The following is a 15,345-nucleotide window of genomic DNA, read 5'->3' on the forward strand; positions in this document are numbered from 1 at the left end:
CTTTCTCTTTATGTATAATTACTGTTTACTCATGATTTTCTTAATTTATGGTTTGTTTTTTATTTGATTTATGTATTTGTTGATGTGTAGACTTGTTCTTGCAGGGACTAATTTTATTTATTATTTATACATTCTATCTCTTTATAATATATATTGAGCTCTTATATATGTAATGTGGAATATCTTGAAGCCATTGAATCTTCTGCACAGAACACTGTTTCGTTATTGTAGGTCTATCATGTGTCCTGACCCCCGTACTCCCTTATTGGCATAGTCTCCTTTCAGATTTGATGACTTCTGCCAGGGATGGAGCTCAGTGGAAGAGTCTGTGCTTCGCATGTGTGAGGCCCTCGTTCAATCCCCTGAACAACAATAACAACAATTTGGTTTTTGATGAATCCTTGCCTAAATACACAAGTAGATAAAGGCTATTTTGCCAAGACTTCTCCCCCACAAAATAATCCCATTAGGTCTGGTTGGAAATAGAATTACACCTATGAAGTATTTATTTTGAAAGAAGTCACATCTTCACAAGTTTTGCCTTTCTAGGTGTGGGCCTTCTGTTTAGTCAAAGCCTTCTTTTGTGTTTTTCACTATGATTTGTGCTTTCGTTTCTGTCATATCAATGCCAAGTCTCCCTTCTCCTACCTCCACTTCAGTTTTACTTTGGCTCCTCAGATTCCTCGAGAATGAACATCCAAGCGTAACATAATAGGACTTTTGTTTAGGGAACAGAAGAACTCCTCCTCGCTTCTCATTTAATGAAACAATTAGCAAAAATGCTGCCTGAGAAGCCCTGGCCATATCTAGAAGGATAGAATTCTCTAAGTCATTTGTTGTATCTGGTTCATAACCACTTAGTCATGTGGTCGGTTGAAAGTTATTTGGCTCCATCTTCTGGGTTGAATTGCTAGTATTTGGAGGAAGGACAGGGCCTTGGGTAGTTAGGGAGGTGCCTAGGGTCAAGATTGCAGAAGGAACCTGCCCTTGGGCCCTGGGTGCCTCTTCCTCTAACCTGGCCCAGCAGCCCCAGGGAACTGTCTGCTGTGAGGCAAGCCAGTGGTTGAGGGAGGGAGTCACCTCTTTCTCCTCTAGCCTGGGGGGTGGGAGTTTGCTGGTCACCATTGAAGAGCACTTGGTCCTGCCTGAAAGCACAACAGCATTCTTGCTTATCCAGGTTCCTACTGCCTTTAGGTAGCAAAAGACATCTGTAAGCTAGGCATCCAGACTCCGCAGCCCTGTCTGAATGCTCTTTCAGATTCCCCAAAGCCAGTCCAATTCCACTGGAGGAACACTTTGTCTGTTTGTTGGTCAATGGGTTCATGATCTGCCCTCCAGCCTCTGCTGCCCTCTCTGCCTAGAACAAACACCAACCCAAAAGTAACCCCCCAAAAATCCCAGAGTAGAAAATCCAAGAACTCAAAATAAGCAGCTATAACAAAATACATGACGAAACCTCCATAGGGGGGTGTTGCTAGGTAAATGTGATGATGAATCCGATCGTCTTTGTATACAAGTCAAACAGAGAACAACATGTTTCTGGTTTGGGGCTGTGGTAAAATGGGCAGATGTTTCAATATCTTTATGTGTGTACTTTAAATCTTGAGTGGTGTTCTTGTTGAAATAAACAGTTCAAAAGATAAGGGAGTTGAGTCAGGGACACATGAATTTTACACATTCTCATTGGTTAGGAATTGTTCTAAAAATGAAGAATTTAAGAGGATGAAACACAGAATGAGAGATTAAAAGAAAGTAGAAAAGAAAGGTGGTGGAGCAAATAAGAAGGAAGAGAATATCAGAGAACAGAAATGTGACATTGATGGAGGTCGGAAAGATGGTGGAATGAGATGGATATCATGACCCTCGGTACATGTATGATTCCACGAATGGTGTGACTCTACATCGTGACCAACCAGAGAATTGAAATGTTGCACACCATTTGTGTGCAATGAATTGAAATGCATTCTGCTGTAATGTACAACTAAGGAGAACAAATAAAAATAAAAATAATTTAAAAAGAAATGTGACAGGGGTCACAAGAGGCACACACAGAATACCAAGAAGACCCTGGAATAGTCTCACGAAGCAGAGCAGGTAGTTAGCCTGGGGCGGGTGTACCTGCCTACCATCATCCCACACAATCTGCTCACAACAATCCTCAAAATTATCACCCAGTACAACAATTTATGCTCTTACTAATGATCCTATGTCATTAAGAAAATTGAGGCTTGAATTTCCCCTATTTGAAACAGCCATGCTGCTCTGTTTCGGTATAGTGTTATTTGTCTCTGAAATATCATACTATAGATATGTCAACCCTTAAAGGAGACCACCACTGAAGCCTTGAAAGTCTGACCGGAACTTGCACAAGCAGCAGCTGGAAGGAAGTGTGCCCAGGTGCTGGGAGCCATTAGCCAAGTAGGCATGACAATTTCCTTGCCAGCGTACCCCATGTTGCTGACATGTTGCAGCGACATTGAATGTAGGTGACCTTGCTCAAGGACCAAGGCAGATTAGGGTGTTCCCGGTTTTAAGATAATCGTGTTTAGGGCGTTCCCAGTTTAGGTTCCAGGTTTAAGGTTTAAGATTATTCCTCCTGGGAATAGGGCGTATCCTGCTGCCTGAGTTCCCCTTGAGTTCTCACGGGATTCAGACAGTATATTTTGGAGATAGAAGCCCAGTGGAGGTGGATTTGGGCAGAGAACGTGGATTTGGGCAGAGAACATGGATTTCCCCAGAACGTGATTGTAGATGGCTGGTGTGAGTTCGGGAATAAAGAGTTGCTGTTTGAATCTACAAGCTGTGTGGTGGCTCGTGATTGTGTGCCCAGGGAGACTGTGGCATTTGGTGGCCCCTACAGGGAACTTCTGAAGCTTAGAGGTAAGTGAAATTTCTCACCCTTGAGGAAGAGAAAAAAAATGGGTGAACATTTCAAAAAACAATGTGTTATTGTTTTGATTTATTTTGTTTTTATTTCAAGTTGCCTGTTCCTAGAACTTTCTCAGGCAAACTGGGGAAAATGGTTGACTCAAGGTTTGAAGTTGTTCGCCTCCGAGCAAGATAAATTGTTAGAGGAAGGAGGCGCCCCAGTGAGACCAAGAACAATTAGGGCATATGTTGATACAATACAAAAATGTAGCCCATGGCTTTTTAAAGACGAGTTATTAAATATATCAATGGGACCATCATGGTATCCTGTAGAAAGATTTTTCTTCAACAAGAAAGAGAGGGCTAGTTCTGTTTGCTACACTTGTCTAAGATCTTGGTTTCTACAAAGTTCTGATTAATTTACAAAGCTAAAATGTTGAAACAGCAACCACTCTTTACTTATTAAGTCCCATAAGGTAATATATTTAAACATGTGTGTTTTCATAAATTGGTAAATGGAAAAATGTTTAATATTGCTTTGGTCTGTGTCTTTGCTAAAACAAGGTTACTAAGTGTTAAGATTCTATCATGTGTAATTTATATACAAAGAGTAGAAAAATTTTCAGTTGGGTTTCAATTATAGTATTATAGTATCATAAAAAACATGAAAGTCTTTCATCTTATTAAAGTGGAGTAATTTGTCTAAATCAGAAATTTTATAAGAGTTGTTTCAAAATGTAAATTTATAAAAAGGGTTAACGGTTAAAAAAGAGATAGAAAATGATTCAAGATGTGGAAATATATTTTAATATAAAAGGTTAAAGGAAAAAGAAATGATTCTAGATGAGATAATCTGTGTGGTAAAGTAAAAAGTTGTAAAATGCCATTTAAAAAGATTTTGAGGAAACTAGACTTAATTTAAAAGCTTGAGAAAGAAAGAAAGAAGAAAAAGGTATTTGTACATGGCAGATTGAGACAAAGCTTCTCAATGGAGTTAAAAAAAAAGCCTTTGGTTGAAGGGCAGCCATGTAAACTAACATTGAAGCGATTTAAACAAAATCTAAGCCTCGTTTAAAAGAGTGAAGCTGTAGGTGGTGAAAAAGTACATTTAAAAGTACAGTATAGATGATAATTAAAAGGCTTTAAAAGGTTAAATTGAAGGTAATCGAGATACCTTCATGGCGGAAAAAAGATTGCTTTATTGCATCATTCGAAGCCTAGTTAATCTTAAAGGCATTACTTTAAAAAAAATGGGAAGATAATAAGATAAAAGATATTTAGATAAAGAAGATTAAAAATTTAAAATGAAAAACTTTAAAGAGAAGTATAGAAAGTTAAAAACAAAAAAAGATAGAAAAGATATAAAAAGATAAAAAAATGTAGGAAGACAAAAATTTTAAACCCACAAAATAAAAAGAAAAAAAAAAAACTAGGAAGAAAATAAGCAACTAAGGGTAAATATACAAACCTTAGGGAAAAAAAAAAAAACTAGAAGATAGAAATAAGAAAAAATGGTTGAAAATGTCAAATAAAGGTATTTCAGATAGAAAATGAAAGAAGCTAAGACAACTATTAGATACAGACATATACTTATTAAAGCAAAAAGAGGGAATTGGAAAGGGGTATATATCCCCCAAAGATAAACTTAAAATAACGCTTTTTACTCTAAACTTTTTAAATTTGGATTCATCAGGACTTAGTGCTGCGGAAAGACATATGTATCCAAAAAATGTACATAAGCCTAAAGTACTTTGGAAAGATATTCTAACAGGACAATGGAAAGGTCCTGACCCAGTGATTGTCTGGAGTCGGGGGTCTGTTTGTGTTTTTCCACAGGGAGAACAGCAGCCCATTTGGATTCCAGAGAGATTAACTAAAACAGTCTCTACAGATCGAAAAGAAGATGATTTGACTCAAATCCATAACAGCTGATATCCAGAACTCCAGCTTGGCCATTCTTACATCTGCGACAGTGATTAACCAGGATGCTTTTTTCAATAGCTATTTTATTATTGCATTTTTCCACATCATAAGGTTCTATTTTTATTTTTTGAGCTCATACAAACCTAGGTTAATGTTTTTCTGATCAGTTTTATTTTTTGACTGTGGAGTTTTTAAACATTGCAATGGAGATTTCACCTAGGTAAAGCTACAAGGCCTTTACTATTTTCTTATGTGTTGTACGTTTGTGTACACTCTTGTGTTTTGTGTTGTATGTCTGTATGTGCGTATGTCCATATTTCTTATATGAGGAGCGCTCATGAAAAAATGGATCCGAATTATTATTATTTTTATTCACGTGATTTAAATGGTTTAATTTAAATTAGGTAAACAGCTGTTAAAGATTGTTTTTAAAGGAGGTTAACAGATCTGTTTGTTTACTAATTTAAATTAGGTAAACAGCTGTTAAAGATTGTTTTTAAAGTAGGTTAACAGATCTGTTTGTTTACTTTCACCTTTCCTTTTCATTATATTTAATAATTCTTTTCAGGATAATGTCTCTTTAGCATCATTGCCAGAATTCCTATCTCCATCCCAGTGCCAGTGAAGAACTCAACAAGTAATGCTCAATCAAAGAGTCAACTTACTTTGGGAGGAAACGGATTTTGGGAGGAAATGGACATATTGATAGATTCCTCTGCTTTGAACTGCTTGCAGAACTTGCCTGGACTATGTAACTATCGTTTGGTGCAGCGAATTGTGGTAATGCTGGCATATCTTTGCTGATGGTGTCACTAGTGATGCAATTTTTATTTCCTTGCCAGCGCACCCCATGTTAATTGTGGTAGTGCTGACATATCTTTGCTGATGGTGTCACCAGTGATGCAATTTTTTCCCAAGGAGCCGTCAATTGGCTTGGTGTCGTGGCATTTCTGTATCCTCCTCCCTTCTGCTAGTGATGGTCTAAAATTTGGGGGCCAATGGCTTATGCTGGACCGGTAGTCAGTGACGGGTATGATCCAATTACAGTGGTATCAACCTAAGACAGGAGGCTGACGCCTAAAGGTCAGTTTTCCGATGACGGGTAAGAACCATATGTTGAATTGGACAACCTACCAGGCACGGTCCATAAGCCACAACCTCACTCCCCCACTGGCACCAAGGCCAAATTTGGGGGCCAACAGAGGTGAGGCAAAGAACCTCACCCCCCCACTGGTGCATAGACCTATCCACAAGTATGGCTGTATGCTGGACCGGTAGTCAGTGACGGGTATGATTCAATTGCAGTGGTATCAACCTAAGACAGGAGGCTGACGCCTAAAGGTCAGTTTTCCGATGACGGGTAAGAACCATATGTTGAATTGGACAACCTACCAGGCACGGTCCTTAAGCCACATTGCTTGTTGTTTAATTAATCAGAAGGGGGGAGATGCTGGGAGCCATTAGCCAAGTAGGTATGACAGTTTCCTTGCCAGCGTACCCCATGTTGCTGACATGTTGCAGCGACATTGAATGTAGGTGACCTTGCTCAAGGACCAAGGCAGATTAGGGTGTTCCCGGTTTTAAGATAATCGTGTTTAGGGCGTTCCCAGTTTAGGTTCCAGGTTTAAGGTTTAAGATTATTCCTCCTGGGAATGGGGCGTATCCTGCTGCCTGAGTTCCCCTTGAGTTCTCACGGGATTCAGACAGTATATTTTGGAGATAGAAGCCCAGTGGAGGTGGATTTGGGCAGAGAACGTGGATTTGGGCAGAGAACGTGGATTTCCCCAGAACGTGATTGTAGATGGCTGGTGTGAGTTCGGGAATAAAGAGTTGCTGTTTGAATCTACAAGCTGTGTGGTGGCTCGTGATTGTGTGCCCAGCGAGACTGTGGCACCCAGGCACAAGTCATGACTGAGGGCACTGGACCCCTTGGGAACTGCTCTTCATAGAAAATTTCCAGCTGCATAAGTGTGTGTCACAGCTTTGAACATCACATGTTCTATTGTGTTCTGTGTGCTAAGAAAGAGCCTGAGCCTGAGACATAGGAAGCCATCAACATGTATTTGTTGAATAATTTTCATTGGAAATGTTGAAATAGTGTTGGATTTCTTTGCTAATGATGCCATAACAAAATACCATAGAGTAGGTGGCTTAAAAAGCAGAAAATACATTTCTTCATAGCTTTGAAGGCTGGAAGTCCAAGATCAAGGTGTTGGCAGGTTTGCTTTCTCATCTACCCGTCCCTGCACCAGGGGTTGAGCCTAGGGGCACTCTGCCACTGAGCTACGTTCCCCCACCCTTTTTATTTTAAGACAGGGTCTCTCTAAGTTGCCCAAGCTGGTCTTAAATTTGCAATCCTCCTGCCTCAGCCTCCCTCAGTAGCTAGGACTACAGGAATGCACCACCCCACCTAGCTAGGTTTGCTTTCTTCTTTCTAGGTTTGCACTCTCCCATTTGGTGTAAATTAAAGGAAACTATTATTTCATAACCTCTCTCCTGGTTTGTAGGTGGCTTCTGCCTGTGTCTTCACATGGTCTTTTCTCTGTATGTGTCTGTGTCCTAATGTTCTCTTCTTATAAGGACACCAGTCAGGTTAGATTAGGACCCAGCCTAACAACCTCATTTTAACCCTTTAATAGTGCCATCTCCTAATACAACCACATTCTGAGGTATTAGGAGTTAGAGCTTCAACATATGAATTTTGAGGGGACGCAATCCAGCCCCAAGCAAGTGTAAACATTTAAATAGTTAAACTTCAATTATCTAGAACTCTCAGTCACCAATCTATAATTCTTCAAATTTTCTGACTATCTTACACCATAGAGATGGAGCTTCTTTACTGGCATCCTTAAAGCAAAGGGAAACAGGAAAATACCATATCCCTGAGACCCCTCTTCACTCTTAAAAACCTAGCCAAGTTATAAGGTAACAATAAGAGCAAGCCTAGGTCTGAAAGTCAAGATGTGTATTATCTTGGAGGACAGTGGCTTTATCTTGTGCACACTAGGAAAATAGAGCAACTTAGTGTCATCTGTAGAAAGCTGCTTGGTTGCATAGACACCAGGAAAGTTGCTCCTTGGGATGCTGGTCAGACAGACAAGCTAATACTGAGAAGATCACTGCTTCTGTAACCTGGGCATGGCAAATCACAGTGAGGGAGAGAGATGCTATCTGTTTGGTCTCTCACCACTGAACTCTTCTTGGCTGATCTCATGTAAATTTTCCCCCAATAAATCCTATGTCTCGCGCACTGTTTCCAGGCACTTTCATTGGCCTTTTCACATCTTACCCCACAGCCCTGGAACAACTGGGCTGTGGACATGACAGTTGTCATGCAAGACCCACTGCAGAAATCAGTGCAAATGGAAAATGAGCAACACACAGGGAAGCAAAAAGAAGGAACCACATGGTCCTATAGTTTTATTTTCCACCATCCAAAAAGCAAGGTAAAATTACCATGTAGAATTCAGTTAGAAGACAGATTCTGAGCCCCACCTCTTGATTTTAATCTGGTGGGTCTGGAGAGGTGGGGGGTGGGCTGAGAATCACCCTATTTAACAGGCACCCTGGGAAGTTCTGTTGAGGAGCCACATTGTTAGAAATGGTAAGCAGTGGCATTGAGACATATAGCCAGTTAAAGACCCCAAGCCCTCAGCTCCTGGCCACTTAGCTCATTCATGGAATAGCACAGATGCACTTTCCCATTTGGTGTAAATTAAAGGAAACTATTATTTCATTATTAACAAATTCGTTTTAAAATTATTTAATACTAGCTAGATGTTTTCATATCAGTTGGGGACAAGCTATGTGGCAGGTATATAATAGCAGACTTCTGAATTAGCCATTTTAAAGACAAGGAAACTGAGATTTATAGAAGGTAAGTTAATGTGCCCAAGATCACACAGCTGGCAAGTATTCAAGCCTCTGCGTCAGCCTGAATGCAAACCTTCAGTGATTCCCAGACAACAAAATCATGAATGCATCATTTAAAACTGTTCAGTAAGAACTTGTACCTAGTTCTTTAAAATACTCTACATAGGAAATAAATTCATTCCAGATTGTTCTCTGGTTTGTAGCATAGTGAATATCCTCCATTCTAAGATAATTTTAAGATTTAAATAAGAAGCAACATTAATAGCTTGAGATCATTAAACACTAAAGTAAACCAATGTAGCATACAAGATGCCTCTCAATTTTGGAAATGTTAAAATGCAATAAATAAATTACAAAAGTAAGAATAAAGATGAGGGGAAATGTCTTAGAATCAGTGGGGGGGGGGAAGCATTCCTGGTTTGACAACACAGCCACAGGCTTACATCGCCATCTGCTGTCAAGTAGTGGTAACTACATCAGTCCTCAAAGCCAGGGTTTTACCTTAACATGGAAAGGAGGCTGGTACCTCTCTATTGCCCAATCCTCTAACAGAGGGGCCGCAGCGTTCCGTGGAAAACATGGATATGGAATAAAGGAGGAAATAAGAATGAGAGTTAAAAATAAGGATAGAAAAATAAATAAGATGGGAGAGAAAAACGAAAACAAATTAGGGAAGGGGTGTCGTCTCTGTATTAGTACCTATCTCTTATTAAAACCTGCCAGGTACTTTATTTTATCTCCAACTTATTTTTATTAATCTGTCTTACCAGACGTTTGCCTTTTTCATTTTTCCAGTTTTTTTCAAAGAACAAGCTTTTGTTTGTATTGATCATCTCTCTTGTATTTTTATTTCTTTTTCACTTTTTTTTTTTCTTCCTGACTGTCTGCATCATTTGCTTTTTTCTACTTGTTTTGGCTTTTAGTTTTCATACATATGCCATGTGGTTGTAAATCACAGAATTTCAGAGCTGGAAGGAAACCTCGAATAATCCGACTCTCCTTTCTCATTTCACAAAGAGGCTCAGAAAGAAAGATAATATGCCTTATGTCCTACAGCTGGTACCTAGGTTTCCACATTCATGATTAATTGCTCTTTCTCCATGCAGACCATCCCTTCCCCCTCCACCCTTCTGTCCTCTTTATTCCCTTTCCATTTCTGCCTCCCCCCACTCAGAGCAGAAAAAAAGATAAATCATCAGATTGACAGAATTCCAGATTTATAGGCAAAGCTTCCTCTTCAAAAGATCCATATGTAAGAATTTTAAAATCAGAGCACACTTGACTTGGTGGTTAGCAGATTCCCCTGTCTTTACAAAACTGCACATTTATTCCAGATGGACAGGTTGCCCATTGATTAAGGGAGAAAAAAAAATCACGGGTAACCAAATACAACAAAATTTTAGAAAATAAAATTCAATCTGCCTCTTAGAATCTTATGCTCATACCCATTAAAAATTGAGATTTATTATGATATATAAGAAAGAAAATATGTATTTTTTTAGTAATCAGTGTCAAATGCAAAGGTAGTCTTATATTTCAGACTAAACAAATGAGCCAGTTACAAGGTTTATTAAATTGTGCAGTAAAAGAACTGGCCTGAGAAGGTTAAAAAGACGCTGAAGTTTGACTTGGGGGCCCCAGCTTGCCTTTCATGTCCCTGCTTGGTCTTCAGAAGTGCTGGTGGCCTTGAGGTCTGGGTCTCTTCCTCTCTATCAAGGCCTGTGATAAGAAAAGAATCTGGTATTAGCCATTCCTATCTCATCACAAGTTTATTACTCAAGTGCCCTCTCTCAGGGTCATTTATATTTTAAGTTTTCCTCCAACATGGGTTAAAATGTTTCCTTGTGAATTTAAAAAAATTTAAGTAGCATTGACAGGCAGGGCGGGCATGGAGGAGTGAATGGTCCTCCTTGCCCTGGGGTTGAAGATTAAACACAGGAGAAACAACTAGGCAAGCATAGAAACCAAGTTTTATTTAAGAAAGGGAGACAGACTTCTCAGGAGAGAAGGGACCCAGAGCTGGGTATCCACAGGACTGGGTGTGTCTTGCCTTGTTATAGATCACAGGTTCCCTCTCCCTCACCACCTGCCTACTGCCTAAGGGCGGGAAAAGAGCAGCCCAGTGAGTCATCATTGGAAACTCCTTATGTTGGGAGGAGGGATTCCCTGGAGGTGTTAGCAACCCATTTCCTTTTCTTTGATAATTAGCCAATTAGCCCCCATCTCTCCCATTTACTACCTATCTCATTTACCATCTATGCTGACCACCTGTCCTTTGCCCTGTCTCAGAAGGAACTTTTTCAAGTGCCTTGGAAATCATTCCACTCACTCTAAGACCCTGCATATTTCATGACAACAGCATTTTCCAAAGGGGAAAAAAAAAAAATTTTTACCAGTGTTAATAGTTGTTACACACACACACACAGAGGTATACTGTGGTCAGATCTCTAATGTATTAATGAACACCTCAAGACTAAGAGAGGGAAATAGAGAACAATATTTCCAAAACACATTAAGTGCAGGACATTTCTTTTCTTTTTTTAAAGAGAGAGTGGGAGAGAGAGAGAGAGAGAATTTTTTAATATTTATTTTTTTAGTTCTCGGCAGACACAACATCTTTGTTTGTATGTGGTGCTGAGGTTCGAACCTGTGGTGCTGAGGTTCGAACCCGGGCCGCACGCATGCCAGGCGAGCGCGCTACCGCTTGAGCCACATCCCCAGCCCAGCAGGACATTTCTTTAAGGAGCATTTACAGCTCGGATGTTTCTCATGACACACAAGAAGGATCAGGTTTCCAGAACCATCAGGAATCATTCTAAAGGTATTCAAAAGCTTTGTGGTTAGACCTCTAGTTATTCACTTAAAGGCATAGAAAGAAGAAAATGGTTTCTCAAGAGTGCTGCGGACCCTGAAGAACTTCAGCAAGAGGTGTCTGAGAGATGGGTACAAATACTTGGTGCTGGAAAGTAGAAAATTTCTTGATGTCATTTATGGGCCTCTGCCCTCCACAAATGTAGGAGACGAGAGAAATGATTATGGTACAAACGCTGCCCCCGCTAATATGGAGCTAACTGGAACTGGTGGGACCAAAGAACCACAGCGAAGCAGACTGACCATTCTGCCCTAGCAGCTCCGGCATCTGATCTTCCACAAAATTTGAGAACTGTGCAATCAGACTGCTCCAAGCTTCTCCATTACATCCAGAAGTCGGCATTATCTTATTTGATTCAGTTGATGAAGGACCAACCTCGGTTTTGAAACCACCCATGAAAAAACAATGTTGAGTGGAAAAAATGTGAGCTGACTCTGCAAATACACCACTGTTTCTTTGTAACATGCCCTAAAAAGCAAACTAGATTATGTTATTTAAGGAGTAAAATGACAGGAGGTACGTACATTTAAGTGAGAGGATGGTGACTAATTTAGAACAGTGGTTACCTCTGAGGTGGAAGGTGTGGCAGAGGTTGTATCTGAGAAGCAACATTATGGTCTCATTCTAGCTCTTATATTAGGTGGGGGTTCAGGGTGTTCCCATCATCGGGACTTTTAAATGACATATATTACGCACAGAACATGCATGCATTACATACCACTTTTATTAAAATATTTCGTATACACAAAAGAGATATTAACATAAATAATATAATTCGGCATATATAATCTCTTGTAATTAAAAAAAAACAATAAAGCAAACCAAAGGTCCCTTAGGGCTAGATGAGAACTGTGTTCCAAGGAGCACATTCAGGAAGGGTACCTGGTGGCTGTGTGTCCCCAGTGCCTCACTTCCCCTGAGAATTTTCCTCACTTGAATCTTGCTGCCCCACCCCAACTCAGCCCCCAAAGTCTCACTCCTGATTTGAGTTCCCTTGGGCCCAAGGGGAACACAAGCCTCTCTCCTGCCTTCTGAGCACAACCAGGGAATGCACTTTCCCAATGCCATTCTCCAAAGAAAGGGAGGGTGATTGGGAAAGATGGAGTCACAGGCAAGCACTCCATGTGTGGCAGGCCAGGCCCTCCTCGCCTTCCCACCGTCTTCCCTGGGGTTCATCTTCAGCGACACTATGTCACTTGGGGCTCTCCAGGCAGCTCCAAGCATCTAGGCCTTGGTCTGTGCTGTTTCTCAGTCTCCTACTCATTCCCCACCACTCAGCTCGGGTGTCCTCTCTCAGGAAGGTTTCCAGAAACCACGGTGCTGGGCAAAGAACCCTCATCAGTATATCTTAAAATCAACCACTGAGCATGTCCCCCCTGAAGGGGACAGATGTTCCTTTTTGTTTGAGCCCTCAAGTTGATCCAAGCTCTAACACAAAGTAAGTGCTCAGTTAATCCTTTTTTAATGAAGATAAGCAAAAAATAACCAAGGTTCCAGAGACCAGATTTCTAATCCAAACATATCAAGAAGAAAAGAAGGATTTTATGAAACTCCAGCTTCTTCATCCTGAAATGACCACAGTCCAGCTCCAGCCAGCTGGGACCTGTCTGCACACAGACCCTGCTTGGATTCCTTCCCCCACCTCCTGCCTCTTCTCTAAACCAAACAGCTCTTGATGCCACTGGATCTGCCTTATACACCTTGAGGTACTCCTGGACCAACCACAAAGGCCCAAGTTGCATCCCTCATCTCCCTTCTCACTTCTGGTCTGGTGGGTGGGTGGGGTGGGGGATGAGTCTTTTTGGCTGACAGGAAAAGCAAGTTGATGAAGAACAGAACCATCAAGCCAGAGTCAATGACCCTGCCCTCCTAGAACCTCTATTGGCTCTTTGAGGTGAGCCTTTTCTTATTCCTGGAAGATAAACTGCTTTAACAGATTAGGGTATCACGGGATTTTAACCAGGAGCAAAGCATGCTGGGAACTCAGCCACAGGAGCTGGTGTGGAGAGGAAGGAAGCTTGAAGAAAGAGGGATGACCGGTGCGAGGTCGTACAAATATGCTCATATCCACGTATTTCAAGGATGGGATATTTCTAAGGTTTTTAGGGTCTGGTATGTGTGGGGCAGCTGATTGTTCTCTGGTTGGCTGGAGCTTTAGTCTGCACCTGAGAGACCTGCCTGAGCCAAAGGAGTAATGGTCAGACACTGGAAAGCAAGATCAGCAACCTGAGTGGTGCTGATTCCATCCTTGTGTGGAGAGATCGGGAGAGAAGCGAGATTCCAGCATCTGTGAAGAGCAGCTGGAAGTGAAAGAAGGTGCCCAAGGGCTTTGGAAGAAGTGAGAATTAGCATGTTAGTAAAGATGAAAGGAATCATGAGAACCTTTGGGGTAGACAGAAAGGACCCTGAGGGAGATGGTGAAGAGACACTGGGAGAGAGGAAAAAATGTCATGGCCCAGGGCCTGGATGGGGGTTGTAGTGGGAAATGGAGGTAGGGAAACTGAGAGGTTGGTGCCTTGTCTGGAGACACAGGAAGCTAATGCCTAGCCGGAGTGCCCTCTCAGTGAGGAATGCATGAAATCAGGCCCCAGTGGCGGATGGAATAAAAAAGGAAGGCAGGTTTGTTCAAGACGTCTGCAGACAGGAGCCTTATAGCATGTCCCTACCTCCTAAGAAGAGGCTGGGGAGGTGGTATGCCTTGCATTTTCTCTGTGTATCCACATACACAGAGAAAATGCAAGGCCTACATAAATACATGTCTATATATATATATATATATATACACACACATACATACATATATACATAAAGTTTCAAACATGCAAAAGTACAGAAAATAGCTTAATGAATCCTCTTGTATATTCCCTCAGCTTCAGCAATTATCCATGATAATTCTCTACCCATTGCCCTTTAGCCTGGATTTTTTTTTTCTTTTTAAAGTAAATTCCAGGCCACATATCATTTTATACGTTTTAGGTCTGAAAATCTTAAAGAGTCCCCCTCTTTTTTTTTCTTCCTGTTTGTCATTCTGGGGATCAAACCCAGGGCCTCAGTTTATAAGCAAGTGATCTACTACTGAGCTATACCCCCAGCCAGGACTTTCCCTTTTAAAACTTAACCTTGATGTCATTAGACCCCCAGATTCCTTCACAGGAGTTAGTTAACATCATCAAACATCCAGTCATAGCTCACATTTCCCAGAGTGGCCTCTAAAAGTTATTTCTTTCTCCAGTTCATTTAGTCTGGATCTAAACAGTATCCCTATATCATAATGAGTTAAAATCTCTCTCCTTTTTTCTTTTAATCCCTACCACCACCACCCATTTTTTTCCTGTAATCTTACTGCTATTTTGTTTATTGAAACATGGGTCAAAATAAAGACTTTCCCATTCTAGATTTTGCTGGTAGTGTCTCTGTGGGGTGAGTTGGCTTGTTCCTCATTCTCTACATTTCTTGTAAGCTCGTAGTCAGATTCAGTTGGACTCTTCCGGCAGGGCAACTTCACAAGTATGGGTGTGCTCTTCACTGGGAGGAGGCTGACATCTGGTTGTCCTTCTTGTGATACTGGAAAACTGTGATATCCTGCTTCTATCATTCCTTCTGCACCTATAGGCCAGAATGTGTTTATAAGGAGAAACCTTCCTCATTAAGTATTTGATTATCTCAAAGTATTATTCATGTAGGAGGCAGGATATGTGTTTCTTTCCCTTTACTTTGAAATGATGAATTGGCCTCTAGAACTTTCTAGAGGTAGTCAATAAGAATTTATTTTCATTTAGTATTGAGAATTTATGAATATAAATGTAATG

This window comes from Marmota flaviventris, chromosome 10 (assembly GCF_047511675.1).
Source record: "Marmota flaviventris isolate mMarFla1 chromosome 10, mMarFla1.hap1, whole genome shotgun sequence".
NCBI lineage: Eukaryota > Metazoa > Chordata > Mammalia > Rodentia > Sciuridae > Marmota > Marmota flaviventris.